This window comes from Aquarana catesbeiana, linkage group LG01, assembly GCF_042186555.1.
Source record: "Aquarana catesbeiana isolate 2022-GZ linkage group LG01, ASM4218655v1, whole genome shotgun sequence".
Classification (NCBI taxonomy): Eukaryota; Metazoa; Chordata; class Amphibia; order Anura; family Ranidae; genus Aquarana; species Aquarana catesbeiana.
In genome coordinates, this window is record NC_133324.1 from 761,251,774 (window position 1) to 761,278,825 (window position 27,052).

Here is a 27,052-nt window from a genome sequence, read left to right on the forward strand (position 1 = left end):
ATAAAGACTTGCGACTAATTCATGGAGCTGCCATTCACCAATCTAGAAATAGCATTTATATTACTGGCTTTCATTATCTTCTCACTGTTTTCCTTGGCATCAATCTATAGTGAACCTGACCAAAGTAATGATGGTGAGTGTGCACAACTATATATTTCACATATGTAATGTTTCAGTAGAGAACCAATGTATGCTACTGGTAAGGTATTAATATGCAGGTCAACTAAAGCACTCTCTTAGGGCTAATTCACACTTTGTGCAGTGACAGATGTTTCACAGCATTGTAAAACACGTGTCCCAGCAAGGACACACAGAAAACAATTGTGTCCCATTCACTCTGCAGAAAGCATTTTATTGCAGCGCACTGTGCAGGATCGCATGGTACTGTACAGCAGTGCAAAACATGAGGCTGCTGTATAGATCTATGAATGAAGTGTACGTTTTATACACTTCAAATAAAGTTTGTACAAAGTAAAAAAAAATGGAGCCGTGTGATTGCTGAATTGTGCACCACACTGCACCCTAGCACAGTCAGGAGCAGGCAGCTGCTGGAGCTGTAAAGCCCTCTGGCAGCTGTCCATTCCTGAGTGAACTCAGCCTTAATCAACATTGATTATTTTAAACCTTATGCTGCTAACATGAGCACATAGGGATAGATAGGGGGTGTTTCTTTAAAATGATTTCTAAGCAAAATAAAAATGGATGGATTGGTGAGTTTGCTTTGAATCCTAAAATTGAATTAAATAACGTTTTTGGGTTGTGGTGCTCAGATGCAGTGTAGTTCCACTTTAAATATTGAAACTTCTCGGCCAAACAAGGGTTCTTGTATGTCCACCTCCCCACTTTGCCCTACGTGTTCAGATAATTAACACTTAGCCTAGAAGATGTGACCATATCAGGGATATATCCGTGTTTACTGTCTAGCACTATGGTGCTTTTAAAAAAATAAACTAGTGATTTTTAGTGGTATTTTGGGTTCTCAGTTCTGTTCCTTTGACTGCAAGAAAAATCTCAGCCCCTCTGACACACCTGGTTAAATGAAAGTTACTGCAAACACATGTATAGATATAATACCAAAAAAAGTTAAACTTAAACTCGCCCCTACTCAGCGCTAAAGAAATAATTAAAATATTCAACCGGCAGCTTCAATAGAAAACCTCAAAGCAGTATTCTATGCACACTATGGACCCCATAGTCCAGTGGTTCTCAACCCTGTCCTCAAGTACCCCCAACAGGTCATGTTTGCAAGTTTTCCTTTATCTTGCACAGGTGCTTTAACCACTTCTGCCCCAGAAGATTTTCTGACCAGAGCACTTTTTGCTTTTTGTATAAGGACCCTTAAAAAGGGACACAAGTACCCCCCCCCCCCCCCCTCACGGTACAGTGGGACTTTAAAGGCGAACAGAAAGAAAATCATATATCATAAAATGTAATTTATGTAGAAAAACGATTAAAAGGTATGTATCAAAAACATGATCACAGTTGATACAGCACATATAGTGCAAAGCAAGGAAAATTTCACACATGAATACATTATTTACAAATTCAAAAATGTACATGGATTTCCTCTATTAACCTGACATGTTTCGGGAGAATATCCCTTCCTCAGAAGCGTTTTTAAGAGAGGGTATAGATATATTCTGAAAAAAGCAAAAACAGTTTTATCAGAATGTCTTTCAAAGCAGCATCAACATTTATAGTATATGAGCATGTCCAGCATACATACCAGTATTAAATTATTAAATTGTAGAGAAATATTTCAAAATAATTTATTTAGAAAAATAATTCATGGAATTTGCCGCTAGCTGTCCATCAAGTTGATGAACCATGTCTGTGCTCGGAGCAGCCCTCACAAAGGTCCCCAAAGGACAACCACCACAGCCGACCGCAAGGAAACCCTGAGGGATAATAAAGTATTTAAATTGATGTGGAGAGAGAGAGAGAGAGAGAGAGAGAGAGAGAGAGAGAGAGAGATGTATCCAGGTATATATCATGGATGATGGTGTTATAAGTATTATAGAATAGAGCTCACTTTAGAATGTATTATAAAGCCTCTGTTTTTATGCCTAAAAAAGGAATGAATTCCAATAGGATTTAATCTAGCAATATTTGCTATCAGATAAGTTAGAGAATCCCCCATGCATGAAACAAGGGGGGTACTTGTGTCCCTTTTTAAGGGTCCTTATACAATAAACTATAAAGGGATGTTGGCAACACTCTATTAGAGAAATGTTATTTGTCTTTGTGGTTCACCATTTATATTCAGAGCACTTTTTGTGATTCGGCACTGTGTCGCTTTAACTGAAAACAAAATTGATGTTCTTTTTTTTCCCACAAATAGAGCTTTCTTTTGGTGGTATTTGATCACCTCGGCGGTTTTTATTTTATGCGCTATAAACAAAAAAAAGAGCGACAACTTTGAAAAAAAAGAAATATTTTGTACTTTTTGCTATTATAAATATCCCCAAAAATATATAAAAAACAATTTTTTTCCTCAGTTTAGGCAGATATGTATTCTTCTACATATTTTTGGTAAAAAAATTGCAATAAGCGTATATTGATTGGTTTGCGCAAAAGTTATGGCGTCTACAAAACAGGGGATAGTTTTATGGCATTTTTATTATTAATTTTTTTTATTATTAGTAATGGCAGCGATCTGCGATTTTTATTGTTACTGCGACATTATAGCGGACAGATCGGACACTTTTGACACTATTTTGGGACCATTGTCATTTATACAGCGATCAGTATAATTACATATATGATCACTGTGTAAATGACATTGACAGGGAAGGGGTTAAACACTAGGGGGCGATCAAGGGGTTAAGTGTGTCCTAGGGAGTGACTCTAAGTGTGGGGGTTATGGGCTACCTAGGACATGATAGCGTTCACTGCTTCCGATCACAGGGAGCAGTGATCTCTTTCATGTCACAAGGCAGAACGGGAAAATGACTTATTTACATAAGCATCTCCCCGTTCTGCGGCTCCGGGACACGAACACCTGGATATCGGCGGACATCGAGTCTTCGGGTCCCGCGGGCACGGTCACGCTTTACGCGACGGCGTGTGCACCGGCTATACCCGCCAATTAAAGGGGACATACGGGTACGCCCATTTGCCCTCCGCTCCCTTTGTGCCAACGTATATCGGCGTGCAGCGGTCGGCAAGTGGTTAAACCAGAGTCAATGGCTTGGTATTTTGGACAGCTAATTTATCTAAGAGAAATTCTCAAAACATGGTCTGTTGGGGGTACATGGGGACAGGATTGAGAACCACTGCCATAGTCCATAGTCTACAGTCCATCTCAGGAGTGAGCAAGAGAGGGTGGCTATGTTACTATATGCAGTGGGACCATGGAAAATGAATGTAGCCACCTTCTAACAGAAAGTAAGATCACAGCAGCATAAAAAAAAAATTATATTCTGAGAAGAACAATAGTAGGTACTTTTTTAGGTAAAAAAACATACATGATTTTTTTTTTTTTTTTTTTTAACCAGAGTATAGTGTCACATAAATGATACACAAGTAACATTAACACAAAGCAACCAACCACTAATCATCTTTTATTGTTATAATGATGAAATATAAAACATGTTTAGCTTCTGTGAATTACAGCATTTTGGACATGCCTGTAGAGCGGAATTAAAGGGAGATATATAAAATTGTTATGCCAGGTGTGGTACAAGTGGTTTGAGCAAGTTAGCCGGCCAACTTAATGTAATTACTGGTGACATCTTACTTGGAAAAACATAACAGATAAGGAAAGTGACAAAAAATAGGCATTACAGCAATTATTTCCACCACACAAGTGAGATGGGTTACAAGCGTTAGGCTAAGTGCAATACACTTCAGCTAATGACAGCCTGGCTGCTCGGTGCTCTTACTGGTGTACACTTCAACTAATGACAGCCTGGCTGCTCGCTGCTGTTTTCAGGAGGCCAACCAGGGGACACACTCCTTCTACAAGTGTACACTTCACAAAGACACAAACACTCCTATAGGTAACTAGTACAAACTGATATTAATCAACAACGAAGAACATTAGTAAACCATACTTCAATCCCACACATATCTTTCTGTTAGAAAGACACAGCATATTTATAAAGACAAACATTCAATTTATATTTTAATCTCATTTAATCTTAACATTAACATAAGAGCTCCATATTTTCATTTTAAATAATCATCCAAAATCCATCTTTTAATGCATATTTTGACCATATATCAAAATAGTGAATACAGTTCTTACATGTGTGCTAAGAGAGACCTCAGAGGTATTATAGTGAGCCCCAGAACAAGATTGGGGGGACTTTACATTTAGTGTGTATGCTTTCATGGGAAATTTGTGATTTTGGTAATCTCTTCAGCGGTGATTTTGTACATATATGTGCTGAGGAAGTGGCAGCCATATATATTTAATATTGTTTTCTGGGAAAAAGAAATCACACTGTAAGTCAGTTAAGTCTACAATATACATAGCAGCCATGATCTTGTAAGACAGGGGTAGCCCACTTCACTATGACCAATTGAGTTGCAAATCTACATGGCAGTTTCTCTCCTGTAACAAAGGTGGGGGGCACAAGATTCCAATGTGAAAGTAAGACTGCTAGTATCGTGGAACTGGGAAGTCTGACCATTTTCCGCAACTTTGTAGATATCTACTCACTTGAGGGTAAATTTGCCAACAGAGACAGAAACATCAATACAAACCTGACAGTGGGTTTATCCCTTTCATGCAGTACTGTAAATTAAAAGAGCTCGTCCACACCGTGGAGCCCTTAGTGGTACCCGGGTGCAGGGCTCTTCATTGCCAGAGAGAACCTGCTTTGGTCTCTATACTATGCTTACCTTAATGTATACTAGAGGAAAGGATTTGGCTGGACTTTATATCATTTCCACACCATGGCACCCTTAGTGATGCTAAGGGGGACTTGCCAATGTCACTATAAGTCACTATATTAGGCTATGCCCAGTGCTATACTGAAATGTATAATAGAGGAAAAGTTTTGAATAGATTTTAGGTCACTTCCATATGATGATCCCTTAGTGATTTTAGGAAACAGGCCTCTTCACTGTTAAAGAGAACCTGCTTTAGCACTGTGCCATGCTACACCCTGTGCTATACCTAAATGTATACTAGAAGAAAGGTTCTGGCTGGACTTTAGATCATGTCCACAGCATGGTCCCCTTAGTGTTACCAGGGTGTAGGCATCTTCAATGCCAGATAGAACCTGATTTGGTCTCTATACTATGCTTACCTAAAAGTATTCTAGAGGAAAGGATTTGGCTGGACTTTAGATCATGTCCACACTATGGCATCCTTAGTGATGCCAGGGTACAGGGGACTTGTCAGTGTTATGCCCCGTACACACGGTCGGATTTTCCGATGGACAATGTCCGATCGGAGCGTGTTGTCGGAAATTCCGACCGTGTGTGGGCGCCATCGGACATTTTCCATCGGATTTTCCGACACACAAAGTTGGACAGCAGGAGATAAAATTTTCCGACAACAAAATCTGATCGCGTCAATTCCGACCGTGTGTGGCCTGTTCCGACGCACAAAGTGCCACGCATGCTCAGAAGAAATTCCGAGATGGGACAGCTCGTTCTGGTAAACTTAGCGTTCGCAATGGATACAGCACTTTCGTCACGCTGCAATGTTCAAAATGGTTTAATACAGCGCACTCTCTTCTTCTTTATAATGTGACAAGAATTAAGTAGTTTTGCTGCTCATATTCACACACACTTCTCACAAACTTTTATTTGTGTTTTATTTAGTGGGATTCCCTGAATATATTGTTATTAGTTGTCACATCTGACAGTTTTATATTATTATTTATTATTTTTTTTGGATTTTCAGCCTTTTTTTTTTCTTTAATGTTTGGATTTTTTCCAAGGCTGATCTTTGTTCAATGTTATTTTTATTTTTACTCCAGAATATTTTTGGGTGTGTTTTGTGTGTCAAGTTACCCCAACACCATTGATATCTTTTATTATTTAATCTCAAGGAGATTGTTTGGTGTTGGTGTCCCTTGTTCATTTCACATTGTATATTTGAAATGTACCTGAATCCTCACAAACCAACTGTCATTTTTGAAGTAAAAGACATAGGAGAGTATAATTCAAAACAAAAATCCTTTATTAAGGGATCAGAACCAAACAAAGAGGAAGGCAACACTGGATCAACAGGAGAAATTAGCAAAGCCTGGGACCCCCACGGCAGACATCAATTCTTCAACATCAAAATTGGTGGCCTGAGGAGTCCATATGTAAGGGAGGGCAGTCTGGTCCAGAAGTCCCAGAGATCTGGAAAGCAGCAGATGACATCTATGTTCCCAGGCTGTGGTACCAAAAGAGGCTGCATTTTTTGGCCGACCAGACTGGATCCAGGGCAATCACTGTCTAGTCTTCCTTCCACGCTTCATTCCGGGCTGTGGCTGTGCAGTTGGAGATGTGGCAGGAGGAGGAGTAGGACCTGGAGGAGGAGGAGGACTGGGGGGACCTGGAGGAGGACTGGGGGGACCTGTAGGAGAGGGAGGAGGAGGAGGAGGACCTGCAGGAGGAGGAGGAGGACCAACGCGAAGGTGTGTCTGAGGTGTAATTTGGCCCCTCATACCTTTCTCCAGAGCCTCCTATATGAGGGCCTCACACATTACTTTTTGGCCCTTCTCCATCCTCTGCATTTTATATGCAATGAAGGCAGCAATGTTCTCCTCCATGGTGTGGGGTGCTCCCAGGACCTCTGTAGCCCTCCAAAAGAATCCTATAGCAGCCTCCTCTAGGGCACTCCTCCTACTGCCACTTTCTCTTTTCAGGGGGGGGGTGGAGGGACCTGCAGATCAGCCAGCCGGCTCGGCCCCGCCACCTCCTGGCTGAGACTTCCCTGTGTATGAAAAAGGGACATGGTTTTAGTTTTTGCTTCATCAATCACAATCCTAAATTAGTACTCCCAACTAACATCTAGTTAACATCATTGATTGGACAAGCAGAAATATTTAGAGGAATGCTATACCTGGCTCAATCTGGGCTCCTCCACATGTTGCTGCCTGGAAGGCCCAGGTTGGGCGTCAGAAGCCTCAGCCGGGGGGGAAGGAAGCGTGGAAGGAAGACTGGAGAGGGATGGCCTGGGTTCAGTCTGGCCTGCCAGAAAATGCAGCCTGTCGTAGTACAACATCCTGGGGACATAGATGTCATCTGCTGCTCCGGATCTCTGTGAATCCAGGACTTTCTTGCGCTCCCTCAGATATGTACTCCTCAGGCCACCAATGAAGATCTTTAAATAGGTGATGTCTGCCGTGGGGATCACCTGCTTCACAATTTCACACAATTGCACCAGTGCTGCCTTCCTCTTTGCTTGGTTCTTGAAATGGGGGTGTTTAATCTCCCACAGACAGGGCAGCTCCCTTAACATATCTACGAATACTGACATGAAGTCATTATCTTTGAGTAGCATATCCATGTTCACTGCAAGACACAACACAAGACAAAGCCTAATGTCAGACAAAACTCTCCTAATCTTGTTACAATATAGGCCTCAATCTAGAAGCAGTATAGGCACAAGTTTGTCTCTTACCTTCGTTTTTACGATCGGCGCGTCCAATGCTCCTTCCTCCGCTCACAGATCGTACGTAATACGCACGCGTGTTACGCTTTATACACACTGCGCATGCGTGTAACTCCGCCCGCCCCTGACGTTCTTTCTAGTCTATTCCCCGCCCCTTTTCGTTCGGCGCAGTGGGTGAAGAGCATGATGGCGGATTTAGAGCAGGTGTGTGCTAATTCTAGCAACGAGGAGGAGGAGGAGGAAAGCCCGGATCCAGGCACGTCCCGATCCAGAAGGAGACGTTTTAAGGCCACAAATATGTCCTTTGGGGAGATGTTGGAGATGGTGGACATCATGAAGAAGTCTGACTATGACGGAAAATATGGGCCTTACCCCAACCCCAACATCCGAAAGGCCAAAATCATTGCTAAAGTGATAAAAAGCCTTCACAGGAATTTCGGGGTACGAAGATCTAAAGATCAGCTCAGGAAGCGGTGGTCGGACCTGAAGTTGAGAGAGCCAGAGCAGTACCGAAAGATCAGGAGAGTGCTGCAAAAAAGTAAGTAGTTGTGCTGTGTTCCTATTCTTTCTGTCTCTATTCCGTTCGTTCTGCTCCATGTGCTTTTATTAATTGGAACGTTTAAAAGGGCAACTTTAATGTTCATGGGCCCATTATTCGTTCGTATCAAACATTTTTCTTTCGGCCTCTAGAACACCATTGTTTAGGCCATATGCATTTTCACACATTTTTTGGGGCCTACTTGGATGCCAAATATTTGTTTGTGTAGATGGGTTTTTACAAAACAGGTAAAGTATTGCAGCTTGACAAAGGGCAATAAAAAAAATACATCTTGGAACTCTGCTAAAATAGACAATTGTACCTCACTTCCAAGCAATGTTTCCTATTTCTAGTTCTGCCATCAAATATCTGTGTGCTAATTATACCATTTTTGTTTTACATAGGGGAGAAAAGACTCGGAGGACACCCCTCATCCCAGGAGAACACAGACCCCCCACCTATGGAAGAAGGGGAAATACCCCCAACCCAAGAAGAAGAGCAGGAGGAAGAAGAAGATGTGGTGTAGATTGGCACCACAACAGGTGAGTGTCTGCGACCACAGGCTCAGGTTACCGATATGGATGGTGGCAGATTTTTGATACCTATTTTTGTTTTCTTTATCTCTTTTTAGGTGATCGTGATGTGAGGGAGAGAGAACGCTTTACTTCTGAAAGTGCCCAGATCCTCTTCGGGGAGATCATGGGGTGTAATCTCGAATTGCACAACATACAGCAACAAATCAGTGATGTTATTAAAAAAAATAATAACATCATTGATGTTTTGGGGCGAATTTAAAAGGCCACCAAATCACCTTTTTGGATTGTGGTCCAATCTTTAAAATTGTTTTGCAATGTTTTGAAAAGCCAAATTTGGAGGATGCACACAGTGTGCCAACATGTGCTATCTGACATCACGGGAGATCAATGGACGCGTTTTGGGGGTGCAACACCTTCCTCAATTATAAAGTAGCGGTGAGGAAGGGCTTGCTCCCCCAAAACACGTCCCTTGATCCCCCCTGATGGCAGATAGCACATGTTGACATTCTGAACTTGGTGTGCATCTTCCAAATTTGGCTTTTCCAGGGGTGATTTCCCCCCATCTGAACGCTATATCAAACACAGTTCCTAAATACTCATGTCTGATATAGTCTTCAGGTTTTACCATATGTGAACTTTGTAAGTTCAATTTTTTTGGCTTTCTTGTTGGTTTTACACAGGCCTGTTTTATCAGAAAAGGACATTTCAATTTTTGATAATGCTACAGCAAAAATTGTTATACAACAAACATGTTGGTTCGTTTTAAAAACCTTTGGTAAATGCACATGTGATTGTGCAGCTATAAAAAAGTTGGTTACTCAAGAATGTGTGGATTATTGTCTCAACGCTACAACACTTTTGGGGTGATGTAATTGCTGTTTTATGCAAACATGGGGGTTATTTCCTAAGGGCAAATACACTTTGCACTACAAGTGCAGTTTCAGTGCAGTTGCAAGTGCACTTGTAGTGAAATGTGTTTTTGCATTTAGGAAGTACCAGCCAACAGTGTTTTTTATAAGGTTACCCAATCACGACATTTTCTGCACTCAACACATTTCTGTCAGGGTCAGCTAAAACAAACACAAGCAGTAAATGTCCACAAAGAATTTCTTTTGGTTGTTTTTTATTTGAAAAAGGTTTCACAGATTGTCTGGCATATTGATAGCCCCCCTACCCGCAAAGAACTCCAGGTAGCGTAACCGGACATCACGGGCATTCAGGGAGGGCAAGCCAGGACGGCCACTTTCAAGCGCCGTCAGTGTTGATGGATTTGGGATTCTGGCCTCAGGCCCAACTGAGCCAGCATAGTTGGCTGAATGTTTTCTTAAAAAATTATGGAGAACACAGCAGGCAAGTATTATATGGTTCAGTTTATACTCCGCCATATGGATGGGTGTCAGAAATAATCAGAACCGGCTGGCCAGGATTCCAAATGTGTTCTCCACCACTCTTCGGTCTCTGGCCAGCTGGTAATTAAAAACCCTCTGTTTCGGGGTGAGGGTCCTCATCGGGAATGGCCGCATCAGGTGGTCCCCCAGTGCAAACGCTTCATCAGCAACGAACACAAATGGGAGACCTTCAACATTGTCCTCTGGAGGTGGCAAGTCCAAGCTGCCATTCTGGAGACGCCTGTAGAACTCCGTCTGGGCGATGACTCCACCATCGGACATCCGGCCATTCTTCCCCATGTCCACATACAGGAACTCGTAATTAGCCGACACCACCGCCAACATCACTATACTATTAAACCCCTTGTAATTATAATAATACGACCCCGAGTTGGGTGGTGGGACGATGTGGACGTGTTTCCCATCAATTGCCCCTCCGCAGTTAGGAAAGTCCCACCGCTGGGCAAAGTGGGAGGCCACAGTCTGCCATTCCTGTGGCGTTGAAGGAAACTGTTGAGGAAAAAACAATAAACATTACTATTTTTTCACAGAAACATGGCAAGCAGATTAGACACAAACATTATGGGGCAATCTCCAGATAGCATTTATTAAGGGGAATTTAACAACAACAAAGTATAAGGTACACCTATCATATTCCCCCTCCCCCCCTCTCATGGGCCATTTCTAACATTATAGGGGGGGAACTCTTGGACAGGTAACCCTCTTCACTTCATTGAGAGATGAATGCCTAAATAATGGGTATTACTTGGAACAGCCCCTCCTTAGTTACACTATTGGCAGACCACTGGACAGGTAAGAAGTGTCATAATACAAAGATATAAATACACATTGTACACATTTGAGGACATTTGGACATTCTGCTATGACCTATCAAGATAATAATAGGATACAAAAACTTTAAACAGTACCATTGGAAAGTATACAGGCAGACCCTTGCACTACATGCTTTGGGGAATTCATCCATAAATCTGACCAGTAAAGAGATGGGTATAGTGTGTATGGGTTTGGCAAAGTCAGCAGATAGATGATTGAGGATAGAGAATTGTGATCAGCTGACTTAGCAGTTGGGGGAGGGAGGGTTACCAAAAATTTGGGGACACCATAAAAAAAAGCCTCTGGCACTCTGCCTGAATTTAAATCAAAAATAACATTTCCAAACATTTTAGGGGGTGTTTGGGGTAAAGCACTACTATGGAGCAGATAAAATACATTGTTAAGTGACTACATGAGGTGAATATAGGGCAGGAGACACCATGCTGGGGAGGTTATTGAAGGGCAAATATGTATGAAGGACATAAAATAATAATTACATAAAAATCCAGCATGCATGAGAACAAAGGGGACATTCACAGCATATTATAATCATGGTAATTAGGGAATGAGGAAAGAAATACAAGATATTAGCAAACATTCAATACAATAAAATGTGATATTAAAGGATAAAAATCTTACCTTCATATACTCCTTCTGCAGGACCTGTATGATGGCAGAACAGGTCTCTGGGATGATGATACCCAGAGCCTGGGGGGAGATGCCTGTCGAGAACTTCAAGTCCTGCAGACTTCTCCCTGTGGCCAAATACCGCAAGGTAGCGACCAACCTCTGCTCCGGAGTGATGGCTTGCCTCATGCAGGTATCCTGCCTGCTGATATAGGGGGTCAGCAAAGCCAACAAACGGTGAAATACGGGGTCCGTCATCCTGAGAAAGTTCCTGAAATCATCAGGATTATTCTCACGGATCTCACGGAGCAAAGGCATATGACAGAACTGGTCACGCTGAAGCAACCAATTCTTGGTCCATGAACTCCCACCCTGTTCATGGACTGGACTTGTGTCAAGGTCAGGACCCCAACACCAAGCCCCCGCACAGCACGAACTCTACGAGGAGTACGCATACGAAACATGGCTAGAAGACGGTCGGCTGCTCAGAACGAAGTAACAGAACGCACTGAAGAACAGCAAGGCCTGTGAAGAGCGACCTGAAAAACAGCAACGAGCAGGCAAGATCACACAGAAAACTCTGATATGAACTGACTGCACGCACTGAAGAGCAGATACAAACCCACAAGCACAAACTGAACGGCAGAAAACGATCTGAAAGCCACGAGTCTGAAAAAGCGCAAATCGTCTCTCACCAAACTTTTACTAACACGAGATTAGCAAAAGGAGCTCAAAGGGTGCCGCACTTGGTTCTGAACCGGCCTTTTCTAGTCTCGTCGTACGTGGTGTACGTGACAGCGTGGTTGTCGATTGGAAATTCCGACAACTTTGTGCGACCGTGTGTAGGCAAAACAAGTTTGAGCCAACATCCGTCGGAAAAAATCCTAGGATTTTGTTGTCGGAATGTCCGAACAAAGTCCGACCGTGTGTACGGGGCATTAGAGGGGACCTGCTTAAGTCACTGTACTAGGCTATGCCCAGTGCTATACTGAAATGTATACTATAGGAAATGTTTTTAATGGATTTTAGGTCTTCCATATGATGGTCCCTTAGTGATTTTAGGATACAGGCCTCTTCACTGCTAAAGAGAACCTGCTTTAGCACTGTACCATGCTATGCCCTGTGCTATACCTAAATGTATTCCAGAGGAAAGGTTTTGGATGGACCTCAAATAATTTCCATACCATACCCTCCTTAGTGATACCAGAGGGCAGGCCTCTTTACTGCTAAAGAGAATCAGCTTTAGCCACAGTCCCAAGCTTTGTCATGTGCTATGTCTAAATGTATACTACAGGAAAAGTTCTGGCTGGACCTTAGATCTTTGCCACACCATGGCACCCTTAGTGTTGCTAGGATGCAAACTTCTTCAATGTCAGGGAGAACCTGCTTTAATCACTCTGCCATGCTCTGCCCTGTGTTATACCTAAATGCACACTACAAGAAAGGTTTTGGATGGACTTTAGATCATGTCCGCATTATAGCATCCTTAGTGATACCAGGGTGCAGACCATGTCAATGCTAGAAAGAACCTGCTTAAGTCACTGTGCTAGGCTATGGTCACTGCTATACCTAAATTTTCACTAGAGGAAAAGTTTTGAATGGTCTTTGGTCATTTCCACACCATGGTTCCCTAATGCCGCGTACACACGAGCGGACATTACGGCGGACTTTGCCCGGCGGATTGGATTTCGTCGGACAATTCGATGTGTGTGGGCTCCAGCGGACTTTGTTTTCTCAAAAGTTGGACGGACTTAGATTTGAAACTTGTTTAAAATTTATCCGTTGAAATCGAGTCCGGTCGAAAAGTCCGCCGTCTGTATGCTAGTTCGACGGACAAAAAGCCATGCTAGGGCAGCTATTGGCTACTGGCTATGAACTTCCTTGTTTTAGTCCGGTCGTACGTCATCACGTACGAATTCGACGGACTTTGGTGGATTGTGTGTAGGCAAGTCCGTTCATTCAGAAAGTCCGTCGGAAAGTACATCGAAAAGTCCGCCGGGCAAAGTCCGCCGTAATGTCCGCTCGTGTGTATGCGGCATTAGTGATACCAGAGGTCAGCCTTTTGAGTGCAAGAGAGCCTGCTTTAGTCACTGAACCATGCTTTGCCCTGTTCTCTATGTAAAGGTAAGGAAAACCCTAACACCTCCATTATTATATTGGCCTACATCTTTCACATGGAATTTATTGTTTCCTTTTTCCACTATAAATTCTATGTTTAACTCAGAAATAATGGTATACGTGAATAAATTACGATTGCATGTGTACAATCAGCTTACATTTTTTTAAATAAACTCTATTTAATTCAGATTAACCACTGTTTTTAGCTTGTCAGCACCAGTGTAGAGTTGTACAATTTTCTGGCACAAAGTTCCAGAAATGTATTTTCTTTAGAAACAACAGAAGGCATTGTTTATTTTAGTTAAAAAAAAAAAACTGCAGCCAGAAAGCAGACAGGAATAATTGGTAAATTAATAAATTATGACATTGTTATTGTATGCTACATATCTGACATGCCAAACTTAGCTGATTTTTTACATTCAGCCTGTAACTCTTCAATAACTTTGTAGCAGAAATAACACTCTCTCTGCAATTAACACCAGGGCGCCATGGAACATTCCACTTTTATTTAGCTTTAATTTATTTTTCTGTTTTGATTTCTCTGAACAGTCTGGATAATTGTAGTTTTCCTGCTGTGTTAGGTTTGTGCATAATTAACATCTCTGAATTTAACAGAATACACTTACTAGTAGGGGAAGAGAAATCAAAATAGATAGATTAAGAGAAAGTATCAGAAAAAAAACTACTTTGTTCAATGCAATTAACAAAAAGTTGCTTATTTAAATATTTGACATTCATATTATACTTTGGGAGCAGTTAAGTGAAATGCCCCCCCTTTCTTCCCAGATAATTAAAATGCTTCCCATGTAGTCTTTCTTTTTTTTTTTAATCAAAACTAAATAAAATTGAGAAACGCTGTTTGGAAAATAGTTGCATGTTTAACACATCCAGCTACATGATTATCCCTGTAGGCATTTGGGAAATATTCTAATGGAAGGGAGTTGGGTTAACTAGTAAAACTGAATAAAGGCTAAAGTGTCGGTATCTCTATGTGATAGAATTTTGCTGTGGAAGGGTCTCTTTACTGATACATTAGGGGTCCATTAGATTTGTTATGTCTCCCCTGCCCTCTAGTTAAAGAATATGTAAACCCAACATTTCATATTCCTAATATGTGCCTGCTGTACCATGTACAGGTGGTCCCCGGGTTACAAACATCCGACTTACAAACGACTCCTACTTACAAACGGAGTGAGAAGAAATCTACCCCTAGGTAGGGAAATTCACTCCTGTAAGAGTTATCATGGTTTAAACTAAAGCTTTATCAGCAATCCTTGGTTCCACAACAACCCAAAATATTCAAAATCCAATTGTCATAGGGACAGAAAGTGAGGTGAAGTCTTCTGAACAGGGGCACAGACAGCAAAACAAACATTACATGGGGTGTTACCCCTTCGCTATGCTATCAAAAAAAAAAATAAAAATTGTTTGTTGGGCTGGAACTACACTTAAAAATTCTACTTGTTCCCTACCCTATCTTGTTTGTAACCCGGGGACTGCCTGTACTTGTATGAAAAAAGTCTCCTGTTCTCTTTGTATTGCTTCCTTTGTGTGAAATTCCTGGTGTTCCTGCCAGTCCCTCTGCTTTCCTATTAAAACCTTACCACATTAGGCATGAGAACGCACCGTGGTCAGTTCTCTGGCTGTGCTGGGAACTAAGGCTGCTCTACTCCAATGATCAGACCTGTGCTGACATGCCAACCCCTCCCCCCACCCTTACACAGCCATTCACTGGAAAGACCAGTGAGCTGCTGTTTCTCCTCATCTAGCTCTCTGAGCTCCTTGTGCAGCTGAGAACACAGGATACAGTGCCTTGCAAAAGTATTCACACCCCTTGGCATTTTTCGTGTTTTGGTTGCCTCACAACCTGGAATTAACATGGTATGTTTGAGGATTTGCATCATTTAATTTACAGAACATGCCCAAAAGTTTGAAGATGTTTTTTTTTTTTTTATTGTGAAGAAAACAACAAATAGGACAAAATAACAGAAAAAGTCAATGTGCATAACTATTCACCCCCCTAAAGTCAATACTTTCTAGAGCTACCTTTTGCGGCTATCACAGCTCTAAGTCGCTTTGGATAAGTCTCTATGAGCTTGAGCTTGCTCCAGCTCCTTCAAGTTAGATGGTTTGCACTTGTAAACAGCAATCTTTAAGTCTGACCACAGATTTTCTATTGGATTGAGGTCTGGGCTTTGACTAGGCCATTCCAACATATTTACATGTTTCCCCTTTAACCACTCAAGTGTTGCTTTAGCAGTGTGTTTGGGGTCATTGTCCTGCTGGAAGGAGAACATCTGCCCTAGTCTCAAATCACTCACGGAGTGGTACAGGTTTTGCTCAAGAATATCCCTGTATTTAGCACCATCCATCTTTCCCTCAACTCTGACCAGTTTCCCAGTCCCAACTGCTGAAAAACATCCCCACAGCATAATGCTGCCACCACCATGTTTCACTGTGGTGATGGTGTTCTTTGGGCGATGTGATGTGTTGGGTTTGCACCAGACATAGCATTTTCTTTGATGGCCAAAAAGTTCAATTTTAGTCTCATCAGACCAGAGCACCTTCCTCCATACATTTTGGGAGTCTTCCACGTGCCTTTTCGCAAACTCAAAACGTGCCATTTTGTTTTTTGCTGAAAGTGATGGCTTTCTTCTGGCCACTCTGCCATAAAGCCCAACTCTATGGAGCGTACGACTTATTGTCGTCCTATGTACAGATACTCCAGTCTCTGCTGTGGAACTCTGCAGCTCCTCCAGGGTTACCTTAGGTCTCTGTGCTGCCTCTCTGATTAATGCCCTCCTTGCCCGGTCCATGAGTTTTGGTGTGCGGCCCTCTCTTGGCAGGTTTGCTTTTGTGCCATGTTCTTTCCATTTGGTTATGATAGATTTGATGGTGATCCTAGGGATCATCAAAGATTTGGATATTTTTTTATAACCTAACCCTGACTTGTACTTCTTAACAACATTGTCCCTTACTTGTTTGGAGAGTTCCTTCCTCTTTATGGCAGTGTTTGGTTAGTGCTGCCTCTTGCTTAGGTTTTGCAGCCTCTGGGGCCTTTCAAAAAGGTGTGTATATGTAATGACAGATCATGTGACACTTAGATTGCACACAGGTGGACATCATTTCACTAATTATGTGTGCTAGGTAATTGGTTGCACCAGAGCTTTTTATGGGCTTTATAACAAAGGGGGCGAATACATATGCACATGCCAATTATCAGTTTTTTATTTCTGAAAAATAGTTTTTTGTATATATTTTTCTAATTTTACTTCACCAACTTAGACTATTGTGTTCTGATCCATCACATATAATTCAGATTTAAAAAACATTGAACTAAAGTCTGTAATGTAACAAAATAGGTAAAAAGCCAAGGGGGTGAATACTTTTGCAAGACACTGTATGTGATCACTGATAAAAGGGGGGCATACCAAAAAAGGGGGCATACCCAAGATAAGTAATAGATGTTTGTAGAGATAAATGAATTTGAGAAATGCCCTGAAAAGGGGAATGGGAGGGAAAGAATCGCGCACCGGAACCGACAAAGACCACAGATGAGTGGGCTGCTTAAATAACCCCCCGGACTCCTCCCATAAATTCAGACCACCATACTGGCCTTCTTATTTATGGTCGAAGCCCTTCAACCGGGATGGATGTGAACCACATAAATGCACCACAAGACTTACATCATGAAATGGACCTGAAGTGTGCTCTGGTCTGCTGGTCAGTATTCCAGAAAAGGGGGAAAAAACATTCAGGTAGGGTTGAAAGCTCTTTATTGGTTTAGTGTTATTAACTGTTGTTTGTCTTGAAAAGATGGATGTCGACCCCGGGGCCAGATTGCTGGGTTTTGGATACTGCGAGGTGGAGAATGAAATGATCTTGGAAGCGAGCCAGGTGACATCTACACAGTACCTGGCCGGCAGGGCTATTACTGATAAACTCGCTTAGGTCGTAGAAACCATAGTAGGCCATTTAGATGGCCGCTTGAATGACCAAGCTGAGAAGAAAGCCAAATGGGGAACGAGAGAGGATGGATGACATGTCTCTGAAGATGGTACTCGTGATGGGCAGGAGTTTGGAGTTGGCTATGGGCTGCTGCTTCTGAATGCCACGCGGAAATGGCTTGGATTGCATGGGTTGCGAAGGAGGATGGCTTTATGAGATCCTGTAAAGCCAGGAAGTGTTAGATGCCAGCTAAGTATATTCTGGTGGTGTTGTGTGATAGAGCCAATTGAGTGTGGCAATATGAAATGAAAGCTAGTATGTGCTTAGTGTCTGTTAACGTTGCCGTGGAGCAGGGTGCCAGAAACTTGCAGAAGGCGTTCCAAGCAGTGTGGTAGGCTTTGAGTGTGTTGCGGGAAATGTATTGATTGATAAACTGGGTTGTGCTGTGAAGGTACTGCTTTAATCCAATGTCAGCTGAGGCAAAGGAGGGCTAAGAGATGAAGGTGGGTCGGCTCCTGGTTTCTGCTGGAAAGATGAAATGAAGTTAAAACAGGACTGTTGCGACGTTGCACTTGCCCGGAATGTATGTGCAGTGCACATTGAACTGATGCTGCAGAGATAACTGTACCAGCCTGCGTAGGAAGGACATAACAGGAAGCAACGTGGACCTGCCCTTATTACTGATATCAGCCGTGGCCTGGTTGTCGGTGGCGAAGGCCACCGTTTGTCCGGTCCAGGTATGGCCCCAGACCTGAGTGGCTGCCACGATCAGGTATAGCTGGAAATGAGGAAGACTGGTTAAACCCGGGGATTAGGAGTATCTCTGGAGGCCACGGTCCTGCAAACCAATGATGGCCAAAAATTGCAGCGAAGCATGTGGAGGCTGCAGCATACGTTACTACCTGTGGTGATAAAGGCAATACTGATGGTATGAACATGGATATGCCATTCCAACTAGTAAGGGACTCAATCCGCTACTGCTGCTGTGTCTCATCTAAGGATTTTATCGGGGTCCTGTGTCTGAGAGAGGAAGATCAAGAGGCACGAAATAAAAGATCATGGGGAATGATTCTCATTGCAAAGTTGAGCATCCCTAAGAGGGATTGAAGCTATTTCTTAGTACACCCCTGTGCACTTTTTGTTGCATGGAGCGAGTGTCAAGGCTGACCCCGAGGAAGGTGATAGAGTGTGCTGGGCCTTCCACTGTGTTGTGCTATGGGCACATTGAGATACCGAAACACCACTCTTAACCTATCTAGGTCTACTGGGGGCATGCCAGGCTGTTCGATTAGCAGGAAGTCATCCAGATAATAAATGACCATCTGGCACTGGGCTTGGTGCGACAGGATCCAAGTGAGGGACTGAGAAGGTTTTAAAGAGCCACAGGCTGCTTTTAGAGCCAAAGGTCATTTTGGTAGTGAAGTAATATGATTCTTTCCATTTAATGCCGTGCCAGCCCCAGAGGGATGGTTGGATGGGTAGAAGCTTAAATGCCTCTTATATGTCAGCTTTAGAGAGCTAGGTGCTTGTGCCTATTTTGATAATGGCCTGGATCGCCATGTCGACATGTTCCTCAGAAGGAATGAGGGAAGAATGAGGCGCAGACAGGTCATACACCAAACACATTTTTTGTGAAGCTAAAAAATGGACACGGACTGAAGAGATACCTGCTGGGTGCTGGGGCCCATCTGTCGCTGGTGGTGGGAAGAGGAGGCTGAAAAGCTCGGCTTTCCTGGCTGTAGCGGGGAAGGGCACACCACTGTGCCTTATTTCCGGTGTAACTTGGGGATGGTCCATCCCCTGAGGGACTGTACGCTGCTGCTCTCTGAAACCAGAGAGGGTGACAGAGGGGCAGATGTGAGGTCTTCACTGCCGGCCTGATACATGGCTCTGGCTGACTTGTGCCCTAGTTGCAAAGTCCTGGTTTTTGAGGTTGAAAGCTCAGTCGACCGGAACCTGGGGGAATAACGTCCAACCTGGTCCAGGATGGAACTACCTGAACTTGACTAACCTAGAGGAGAAATGACAGACAGACAACGGTGGTGGCTTAACTAAAATGCCATGAGTGACCAGGTCGTACTACTTTGAGATGCGTTTATAGCGACTGCAAGGAAAACCTTATCGGGAGGCGAACGATGGTGAAATGAATGAATTTGAAACCGTAAATGGAATTTAAAGGAAAATGGCTTTGAGAACAGTTGGTCTGAATCTGAATCTATGTGGACCGATGTGCCTTGTTGAGACTGGATTCGAACTGGACCGTAAGGTGAGCCGTACTGAGGGGTGACCGATTGAAGTGATGGTGACACGAATCAGGGTGCCGTAACTGTGACTTGACAGTTAACCACACTGTGGAATATGGGATGAAATGAGGGCGAAATAAAATGAGCAAAATGAAGCCGACACGATTTGGAGTGCTGCTAAAGCGCCGGATCGGCGAGACTGGACCGAAATGATTGCCATGACAGAGGCACGAATTGGTGTGTGACGATAGCGACTGACAATGAAACTGTCTGAGGAACATGATATAACAATGGCTAACACGAGTCGACGTGAATTAGTGCATCACAGACACGACTGAATTTGAATTGGGGTGCAGGGTATGCGAAATGTAATGAATGAAATGTTTGCCATGACAGTGGCCCAAATTGGTGTGCCGCAATTTTGCAACTGATAACGAACCTGACTGTGGAGCATGGAATGGAATGAGATGGAATGACTAGAATGAGCCAACACGAATCGGTGCGTCGCAGATGCGATTGGTTCGAATCGGAGTGAAGGGTATGCAAAATGTTTCAAATTAAATGATTTGCAATGATAGTGGCACAAATCAGTGTGCCGCGATTGCGACTGACAACGAACTGGACTGTGGAGCGTGGAATGAAATGAGATGAAATGACTAGAACGGGCCGGCACGAATCGGTGCATCTCAGATTGTGACTGAATTCGAATTAGAGTGAATGTAACAAATTAAATTACTTGCCATGACAGAGGCACGAATCCGTGTGCCGCAATTTGCGACTGATAATGAACCAGACTGTGCAGCATGAAATGCATGAGACGGGATGACTATAATAAGTCGGCACAAATCGGTGTGTCGCAGATGCGACTGATGGGTATATGAGACAAATGGAATGATTGCTACGACAGAAACACGAATCAGTGTGCCTGTAATTGCGACTGACAACGAACCGAACTGTGGAGTATGGAATGGAATGAGATGGAACGACTAGACTGAGCCAATTACTCCAGACTTAAACCCTATTGAGCATCTGTGGGGCATCCTCAAACAGAAGCTGGAGTAGCGCAAGGTCCCTAATATCCACCAGCTCCGTGATGTTGTCATGGAGGAGTGAAAGAGGACTCCAGTGTCAACCTGTGAAGCTCTGGTGAACTCCATGCCCAAGAGGGTTAAGGCAGTGCTGGAAAATAATGGTGGCCACATAAAATATTGACAAACAAAACACAATGACTCCTGCGCACAGGTGGATCACCATATAAAAGATGCGTCAACACAGGCCTTGCTGCCCTCAGGGATGGGGAATCCTAGTGCAAACCGAAATAAAAGAAAAACAAGGGCGCACCAGCCTTGTGCATTAACTTTTTTAAAAATATTTAATATAAAAAGATAAAATGAAACGGCTCACAAGCAGTAGATGGAGGAGGCACAGCATATAGTGTACCGACAGCTAGCATGCAGCTTAGGATGAGCGATGCCTTCCAATAGTCGCAGAGAGACGCACAAACATCACAATCAGCTATCACAATCAGCTTACGCGTTTCGAAGGGAACGTCCCTTCTTCATCAGAGCTGTGCCCACACAGCACAGCTCTGATGAAGAAGGGACGTTCCCTTCGAAACGCGTAAGCTGATTGTGATAGTGATTGTGATAGCTGATTGTGATGTTTGTGCGTCTCTCCGCGACTATTGGAAGGCATCGCTCATCCTAAGCTGCATGCTAGCTGTCGGTACACTATATGCTGTGCCTCCTCCATCTACTGCTTGTGAGTCGTTTCATTTTATCTTTTTATATTAAATATTTTTTAAAAAGTTAATGCACAAGGCTGGTGCGCCCTTGTTTTTCTTTTATTTCGATAAAATATTGACACTTTGAGCTCAATTTGGACATTTTCACTTAGGGGTGTACTTACTTTTGTTGCCACTGGTTTAGACATTAATGGCTGAGTGTTGAGTTATTTTAAGGGGACAGCAAATTTACACTGTTATACAAGCTGTACACTCACTACTTTACATTGTAGCAAAGTGTAATTTCTTCAGTTTTGTCACATGAAAAGATATGATAACATTTTCACAAAAATGTGAGGAGTGTACTCACTTTTGTGAGATACTGTATATGGACAGGGACAGGCTGTAAAGAGTCAGAACGACATCAGCAGCAATAAAGCTGGCCATACCCTGTTAAATTTTCTGTCAAATTGGAATAGTGGGTGACCCTGCTGGTTTGTAAAAAGTCAATTACTCACTTGACTTTCTTCAAAGGAGTCAGGGTTACAATTGTTGGCCAAATAGTGCCCGCAGCCAATCAGCTGCAGGCACTGTTTTGTATTTTGGCAGCTAGCACCAGTGGCTGTCAGAATGCAATAGCCTAGCAGGGGAGAATTGTCCATCAATGCCATTTGTGTGGATGGAGGAATCTGTGAGATTTTTTATCATTCATCCCACATGCTGAACAAAAGTAATCTATTAATGTATGAACAACGAAGTTTATAAAAAGGTAAAAAAACTACATGTTAATTAGTAAGGGTTTTACATCTACTTTAACAGACCTTCCAGTGCCTACAAGGCCTACACTAATCTTTTTCTAAGTAGTGCATCCGCAACAATTCTTAAGCTCTTCATTTCACAGTTATAGCGCATTATCAATATGGTTGCTGTTACACACAGTTTTATGTGTCTGTTTTATGTGACTCTTATCCAAATGCCTCTTTATTGACCCTCCTAAGCCAGATGACCTAACTTCAAAGGCCATTGTGGTTACTATAGCAAATTCGCACATTACTTTTGGCAGGTCCCTGGACCTCAAACATGCGGGGTTCGCCATGAACCCATGGTAGTAGAGAACCCAAACCTCATCCCTACATATAAGTCAATAATTTATGCAAGAATTATAATAAGGGAATACAAATTTAAAATGCATGCTGGCATTCCTTGAAAATTATGGAGAGGAAACATTGCTGGAGAAAAGCAAGGCTGAGTATAACTTATATATGGACAATAAACACATCCAAGTATACATAGCCAGCCTGGGGACAAAAGTAATGGCAAGGGTAAATGATAGTATAATGACCTAAATGATTTGATTCTTTCCACAGGCTGGTTGGACACAAACAGTTCTGTTAAAAAACATTTAAAGAATATTGCTATTTTAGGAAGAAATCATTTTGAAAGTCCTATTTATTTCACTACCCAGGGAAAGAGGTATTATAGAGCCTTCAATTGAACAATATGAATGACTTTGTTGCCTGTTGACCTGGTTAGAATGAACTGATTCAACCATGTCATTAAAGATTATTTTTATTACACATCAATCCCTCAATACCTCAAAAGACCCCTCCCTAAAATGATTTATTTAGCAATGGTCTTTCCAGAAATAAAAAAATGTTATGTATCTTGCTGTTGCTGTTTTACAAAGGAAAGTAAAGGTACAATATATTCACCATACCAAATGCATTTCTTTATGTGACATTACAGCAGGTTAAAAATGCCCATGTTTAACAAATGGTATCTCTGTATTTGGGAAATTTTGGAATCTTGAAGAATTGGCATGAACAATCATTAAGCTGTTCACGCAGGAAACAGGCTCATGCAGACAAAGCTGACATGTAGAATAGATATGCATGTTTTTAGGTTGTGGGTTCATATCCATGTGTATGCATCTCTAATTTTGGGAAACTCATTTTCTACATTTGGATTATTTGCCACTTATCCAACCACCGTCTTTTGTCTATGCATATTCCAAGGCTATTTTTAGTTTATTCCTTAAGCAAGATCTCCAAAGAAGTGAGACAATACAAAGGTTGAGACCTTTGATTTTGAATGTTATAATTCCCATTAACCTCAATGCATTCCAACTCTCAGACTCTTGCACTTGTCCTTCAAAACTGATAAAAAACAATTGATTGCAAAATACCTAGCAGCCAGTAGAGGGCACATTTTCTTGGCTAAGTTCTTGGCTAAGTGAATGCTTGCTTGTGCTCAGTTTTTTTAAAGCTGAACCCCATGCAATAAGCTAAATACATAGTTAAAACACATATGTTTGAAATGTGGAACTAAACCTTCAGTAAAAATAATTGCGAACATGCTGCTTCTTATTGCAGTAAGAACATGCTCTCTCTGCTCTGCAATGAAACAGATTCACTTGCCTGTTCTCAGTCTTCTATTCTATTCTATTGAATGTACACTGAGCTGCGCATGTGCAGCTTAGCAAACATTCTTGTACAGTGCCAATGTGTCCCATTAACTCTGCTGGCCAATCGAGAAGTCAAAAACCTAGCATCCAAAGGAAGCCCAGGTAGAAGATGGAGGTGAGTATTCTGCAGACTTTAGTTACCCTAAAAATTGGTTGTAAAGGTAAAAGGTTATTTACCTTAGTGCAGACAAGTGCAGCTCCCCCCCGCAGTCCCCAATAAAAACTAATCTGAGCCCGATCTCGGTCCATTGATGTGCACATCTGCAGCAGCTCTTCTCCCGGGTCTTACAGGCTTGGCTGTCAATCAAAACCTGTGAGCAGAGAGTGGGTGGCGGGCGAGCCAGACTGTGTATTTAAATAGATCCAAACAGCCTCGCTCAGGATCAAGCAGGCATGAGGGGGCAGGGGGGAGGAGCCAGAAGCCCTGGCACGGGACCAGAGAAGAGAAGGATCAGGGCTGCTCTGTGCAAAACCATCTCACTATTTTAATGAAAAAAGGGACGCTTTACTATCACTTTAACTGCTAAATTATTTGATGTAATTCTGTTCAGCCTACTTTTGGTCCAAATGCTGGACATCCACTGCAGTAGGGTGACCAGATGTCCCAGGTTTCCGTGGACAGTCCGCGGACTGAGGACAATGTCCCTGGATAGGGTTGCCACCTGTCTGGTAATGCCCCGGACAGTCTAGGCTGCGCCTCTCTGCCTCCCCCACCCAGTGCTGTTCACCCCCCACCGCCGCTGCCGCCGCCTCGATCATCTCCTTTACAGTCATTGGTTGCTGTCCTAGCAACCAATGAAATGCATTTTCTGCCCTTCACACTACATAGTGGGAGATAAAAAGCCCTAGAGTGGCTCCACCTCCCAGCTCTGCCCCCCAGCTCGGCTCTCACACTTGGTTGCAGTAGTTCCCGGGTCCCAATAATAAGGCAATCTAAATGGATGTGTTAAAGAGGGCAGGGGGCGCTGATAAAAGGGGGGGCTCTCTGACCTCTGGAGGTCTCTAAGGAAGGGGGTGTGGGGGGCACAGATATAAGGGGACTGTGAGCTAATGGGGGTCTCTAAGAGGGGGTCCTGACTGCTGATCTAATGGTTTGTGACCAACCATTAGATCAGAAGCCCCCCCATTAGAGACCCCCATTAGCTCACAGTTCCCTTATATTAGTGCCCCCCTTCCTTATCAGTAATGCCTGTCAGTGCCACCTATCAGTGCCCATCATTGCCACCTATCAGTGTCCATTAGAGCAGCCTAACAGTGCCCATCAGTGCTGCCTACCAGTGCCCATCGGTACCGCCTATCAGTGTCCATCATTGGGATAGTAATGCTTATCAGTGCCCATCATTGCCACCTGTCAGTGCCCATCATTGCTGTACATCAGTGCCGCCTATTAGTGTCCATCATTGCCGCTTATCAGTGTGCATCATTGCCGCATATCAGTGCAGCCTATCAGTGCCCATCATTGGCACATATCAGTGCCCATCATTGCCACATATCAGTGCCACCTATCAGTGCCCATCAGTGCAGCCTCATCAGCGCACATCAGTGAAGGAGAAAAATTACTTATTTACAAAATTTTATAACAGAAACTAAGGAAAACTTTTTTTTTCAGTCTTTTTTTGTTTGTTTAGAAAAAAATAAAAAAACACAGTGGTGATTAAATACCACCAAAAGAATGCCCTAGTTGTGTGAAAAAAATTTTAATTGTCATATGTGTACGTGTTCTCACCATGCAATCTTTTACTGTTCTGAATTGTTAATTTATATTGTTATTGTTGAACCAAAATTATTTGGTAAGAATAAAAAACAAAATATGGATTGAAAAGTTTTTTCTCTGTCTTATCTTTGATAGTTATATCCCAAAAATTCTAAGAAGTAGCTTTTTTTATATCATGGACAAAATGTGAGAAATAACTTATATATCATACAATCATTCCATAAACACATACCACATACACTGCATAGAAAATATGCTTATAAAATAGTTTATCATTTGCCAACAAAAAAAGAAAGATGTCCCTGGATTTCATTTAAAAAAATCTGGTCACCTTACACCAAGGGTAAGCAGTAAGATTGTTAGCAGTTATAAGTCATCCTAGTGCTCTTTTATTCAATAAGCATGTTCCCTGTGTTAGCTTTACAGTGCACTGCAGAAGAGCATGATTTGCTTTTGATGATCCTCCCCTAGGTCCCAGACTGGGTCTTGCTGCTCAGAGAGAGAGAGTTGATTCAAAAACAAATTCAGGTAGTTACATTAATTACATTAAAAACTCACCACTATACATTGCCAGGGTACTCCACACTGGGGCCTGCATTTTATGGTCCCACCACAAAATAGAGCCTGCAGTAATTTACTAAATTATTTCAGTTTAACGAACCAGACAGAATTCCATAACTGGAGGAGAGATCTGTCATTCATTTTTTAGCAGTGAAATGTCAGATGTAATTTTTTTATTTTTAACTTATTTTTACAGAAATATAACTTCTTTGTTTATTTTCTATCTGCCTGGCTTTAAATGTTAAATGTGGCAATAATATTAGGATCAAGAATAAAATATAAAAAAATAAATATATATTAAATATATATATTTTTTATTTCATATTTGTAGAAGAAAACCTGCAAACACCAATAAAGGAGATTAAAGAAAAAAAGAACAAGAAGAAAAAGAATAAGAAAAGAAAAACCTCAAACAGTATTGGTTTGGTGGAAGAAGTATAGAGAAAGGATTTACAGAATCCTGTTAATCAGGAAGGATATGGGAAACAGTCAAGAGGAAGAAGGATGAGTTGAACTGAACACTGACCACAGATGGTACAAGACCCCAGCCAGAAATGATCATAATAAAGGATGACATACTGCATTCGGGTCAAGTGGCTGTGGCACCGTTTAATCCTTCCATCTCATGTCCAGCAAATGAAGAATTGCTTTATCGTTGTCTCACTAACACTGAAACCCTAGACATGGATAATCATTATCACTCACTAGATATTTTCTATTTTCTGTATTGATTCTAAGGTTATATTTATTATTCTGAGCACACTAAAAGAGTCATTTTTTTATTCTTCACAGTA

General features: G+C 42.3%; 1 long non-coding RNA gene across 1 annotated transcript; it reads left to right on the forward strand.

The window, feature by feature from the left end:
- Nucleotides 1-27,052, forward strand: LOC141113044 (uncharacterized). The gene is made up of 2 exons (XR_012236703.1): nt 1-133; nt 26,590-27,052. It is a non-coding gene; the product is annotated as an uncharacterized lncRNA (long non-coding RNA).